We start from the raw sequence: 4,620 nt of genomic DNA, 5'->3' as shown, positions 1-4,620 counted from the left end.
CGAGTCCCGTGAAATGATTGGTGTCTTTCCTAGCAATTATGGTATTTCCCACAACTTTGTGCCATACTCTTATGCCCGGATGATGGACCAAAAGAGCACGACAAGCATGAAAATCTTCAAATTTCTTCCCGGAGATTGCCTCCCAAAGAGGCTCGGGGTCATACTTCCCATATTGCTTATAAAATTTATGTTCATCGCTAAGATCCAAAATTTCACCCAATTCCGGAAAGGTAATGCGTCTACTAGTGTTAGCTAGACGAAACTCAATATTTTCCCTATTCTCAACCTTTGTCACTTTTAAAGAACTTAAGAATTCCAAGACAAGGGAGGGGTATGTTACTTCCTTCATTTCAAACAATTTCTTCAAACCCATGGCATTGAAAAAGGCTTTTGTTTGTTCAAGAACACCCAATTTCTCCAAAGCATCTTTACATATGAATTTGGTGGATTGAATTTGTTTCATAGCAAACTTGACAAATGTATTTCTATGGGTATCGGAGATGAAAGTTACCTACGGAAAATGCAAGAGTTGATCGATTACCGGAGTAGAAGGTGATGCTTCCATAGAAGTTTGTTGTTGTTGCACTTCCAAGTTTGGTGTTGACACCACCATTGCCAAAGCTTTCTTTGCTTGTAGAGCTTTTTGCCTTTGAGAGAGAGCCTTTGCTTTTGGTGCCTTTGTTGCCTTTGTTGCTCCCTTTGTTCTTGCCATTTGATGAACTAACCAAGTAAAGAGTCAAAAATCTTCAATTTGTAGAATGCCCAAATCGATTTGAAGGTAAAAGGCTTTGCCTTTATGAGAACAAAAATCGACTCAAAGGTGAAGATTTTGTGCTTGGTTTTGATTGTTGTTGAAGATGGAGTGATTGATTTGTTGTTTGAAAGATGGTTTGATTTGATTTTGGTGAGTTTTGTTGAGGGTTTTTGTTTTTGAGATGGAGAGGATGAGGGTTTTGATGTTGTGGGTAGTGTTTATGAATGAATGAATGAATGAATGAAGGTGGGGTGGTATTTAAAGAAGTCGAGATTTTTCAAGACGCAGGGACAATCCGTGCGGATTGGGCGCAATCCGTGCGGATTCTACAGCTTCAAAATTTTCAAAATCCCGCCTAGAGACGGGCGGATTCTGGGGAATCCGCTCGGATTCTTCTGTGATGGGACGGGCGGATTTCGTGCAGGACGGACGGATTCTAGTCCAGAGATTTTTCCTTGTTTTTCTTCAGTTGCAAGACGGGCGTCTTGTTCACAAGACGGACGGATTCTGTGAGACGGGCGTCTTTCCAGTAATCCGCTCGGATTCTTTGACAGTCAAGAATTTTGCAATTTCAGCACAGCCCAAGACGGGCGTCTTCTCAGCAGGACGCTCGGATCTTCTTCAGACGGGCCGGATTCTCAGGAATCCGCTCGGATTGGTCCTTGTGTACACGGATTCAGTTCCATCCGTGCACAAACGCATTCCCTTATCATTCTTTCTTTCTTTCTTTCAAATCTTGTGTTCTTCATTGTGGGGGCACTACTAAGGCATGAATAGCCTAGGCAATTGCCATCCCCACACTAAGGTAAAGCACTACACATCAATTGAAATCGTTAGTCCCTCCCTCACTTCTCTCTTTTCATGATAATTATTTTGATCAAAGTAAATAAAAATCCAAAAAAGACAAAAATGCAATACAAAAATTAAAATGTAAGTTAGGGAGTTAGAAATATTTACAAGTGGTGGTTTAGGGAGGACTCCACCAAACTCTCATTCTTGATGAGATGTCAAGGGGGCATGTTCAAGGTGTTGTTGATGTTGCTCAACACCTTGAAGAAGTAATCAAAAGCTTGTTCATTGTTATGGTAGAGGTCCTCAATAGACCGTGGCCCTTGTTGTTGATCATGATCGATGGCATGCCCAATGTAGGGATTAAATATCCCTTCAAATTCGTCGTCCCAAAGACCACAAACTTCATTGAGTTGATTATTGAAAATCTCTTGCTTAGATGGAGACAACTCTCCCAATTTCTTCTCTTGGCCAATGAGGCCATCATCTTCTTCCTTGGTTGATTTTGATGAGCTTTGCAAGCTCTCCTTGTCACAATTCACTTGCTCTTTGAATGGAGCATCTTCAATTTTCTTCTTCCATTGGAGTTCCGATTTCTTCCTTTCATCTTTTCGGCTATAATGGTCAATCATGAAACATGGCTCATGCAAACGAGGAGCTCTCATGGTCTTGTCAAGATTAAAAGTTATGCTTTCATCCCCCACTTCTAGAGTGAGCTCTCCATGTTTCACATCAATCACCGCACCCGCGGTGTGTAGGAAAGGTCTTCCTAAGATGATTGGAATGTTGGAATCTTCCTCCATATCAACAATGACAAAGTCTACCGGGATGAAAAACTTCCCAATTCGCACGGGGACATCTTCCCATATCCCTAATGGTGTCTTCGTCGATCTATCGGCCATTTGAAGAGTGATATTGGTGCATTTAAGCTCTCCCATTCCCAACCTTTTACTCACCGAGTATGGCATGACACTCACACTAGCCCCTAGATCACATAAGGCTTTGTTGATCGTTGTGTCGCCAATGGTACACGGTATTGAGAAGCTTCCCGGATCCTTTAACTTTGGAGGTGAACTCCCTTGAAGTATTGCACTACTCACCTTAGTGAAGGCGATAGTCTCAAGTTTCCGGATCGACTTCTTCTTTGTGAGGATATCTTTCATGTACTTTGCATAAGCCGGAACGTGATTGATTAATTCCGTGAAAGGAATTGAGACTTCTAAATTCTTCACAATTTCCATGAACTTTCCAAGTTGATCATCAAATTTGGGCTTGGCTTGACGACTTGGAAAAGGAAGTCTAATCACAATGGGCTCCTTCTCTTTGGCCTTGTCTTCATTTTTCTTTGAACTTTCTTCTTTTGATGATTCCCCTTCTTTGGGACTTTGCACCGCAACTTCATTCTCACTAGCTTTCACAACTTCATCCTCAACTTGCTTCTTCGGTGCTTCATATCTTGTACCACTTCTCAAGTGAATGGCACTAACCCTTTCATGTCTAGGGGGATTACTTTGAGGTGGTAATTGCCCCTTTTGTCTTTGTGAGCTTGAAGATGCTAGTTGGGTCAATTGTGTTTCCAACATCTTGGTGTGAGCTAGAATGTTGTTGATGGTGGTATCTTTTGCTTGGCTATCTTTTTGCATTTGGGTGAAAAATTCTTGTTGATTCTTTTGCATTTGGAGGACCGCTTTTTGGACATCAAAACCTTGGTCATTTTGGTGATTGTATGGATTTTGATTTTGGTAACCTTGGTTTTGATTGTAAAAGGGTCTTTGATTTTGATTTCTCATGGGTGGTGGAGTGTATGTTGTTTGAGGGTTTTGAACATTTTGGCCTTTGTATGAGAGATTTGGATGGAACTTGGTGTTTTCATTGTAAAAATTTGAATAAGGGGTACCACTTTTGTAAGCTTGGAAAGCATTAACTTGTTCGGTTGTTCCCCTACATTCACTCGAGTCATGACCCAAGGTTCCACAATTCTCACATATCCCGCTTGGGATTGATGAGGATGCCGTCATGGCATTGACATGATGCTTTGATGATTTTGAGTTTTCCTCAAGTCTAGCCATAGCTTGTTCAAACTTCAAGTTGATTGTGTCAATGTGAGCACTAAGTTGAGCACCCAATCGAGTAACGGAGTCCACTTCATACTTTCCTCCTCTAGTAGCCTTGCGAGGTCTACTATATTGTGAATTATGGACCGCCATTTCCTCAATCTTGTTCCATGTTTGATTGTCATCAACTTCGGTGAACATTCCATTTGATCCCATATTGAGAATGTTCCTTGAATCTTCATATAAACCATTCCAAAATTGTTGCACTAAAAACCATTCGCTAAGTCCATGGTGAGGACATGAGCGACAAATACCTTTGAACCGCTCCCAAGCTTCATACAAAGATTCTTCATCCCTTTGCTTAAAACCCATAATTTGAGCTCTTAGCATGTTAGTCTTTTCCGGTGGGTAGAATTTTTTGTAGAAAGCTAGAGCTAGCTTCTTCCAAGAATCTATTCCAAGGGTGGCCTTATCAAGGCCCTTCAACCATTGCTTTGCGGTGCCGATTAACGAAAAAGGAAATAAGACCCATCTTATTTGGTCTTGAGTCACGCCCGTTTGAGAGATAGCTTCACAATAATCGCAAAAGGTTTCCATATGAGAATGAGGGTCCTCACTAGGCATTCCCCCGAATTGGCTCCTCTCAACTAGTTGGATGAAGGCGGACTTGGCAATAAAGTTTCCGGTAAGATGTTGTGGTGTAGGAGTACCATTTGGTAAATCCTCCTCGGTGGGTATAGAGTGTGACGAGAATTTAGGCATTGTAGGTGGATTTTGTGTGGTCTTGTTTAATGGGTTCTCTTCTCCTTCTATTGCGAAAGGATTGACAAACTCACTAGTGGGTTGAACAACTTCACCAACACCTCCCAAATTCCTCCTAACAAGTCTCCTATTATTCGTCAAGGTTCTTTCGATTTCACGGTCAAAAGGTAACAAATCTCTTTGTAACCTTCTAGACATGCAAAATATCAAACAACTCAAAAACAATTAGAACAAACCTTGAGGAGTTTTACTTCCCCAAGG

At 41.4% G+C, this 4,620-nt stretch overlaps 1 non-coding gene across 1 annotated transcript; it reads left to right on the top strand.

Annotated features, from left to right (window-relative positions):
- The first annotated feature begins 3,880 nt into the window (after positions 1–3,880).
- On the top strand, positions 3,881–3,987 carry LOC141615431 (small nucleolar RNA R71). Its single transcript, XR_012529852.1, has one exon. It is a non-coding gene; the product is annotated as a small nucleolar RNA R71 (small nucleolar RNA).
- The last annotated feature ends 633 nt before the right edge of the window (positions 3,988–4,620 follow it).

The sequence above is a fragment of the Silene latifolia genome, chromosome 11, assembly GCF_048544455.1.
Source record: "Silene latifolia isolate original U9 population chromosome 11, ASM4854445v1, whole genome shotgun sequence".
Taxonomy (NCBI): domain Eukaryota; kingdom Viridiplantae; phylum Streptophyta; class Magnoliopsida; order Caryophyllales; family Caryophyllaceae; genus Silene; species Silene latifolia.
Note: the sequence above shows the minus strand (reverse complement) of the source record. Positions and strands in the feature narration are given on the sequence as shown.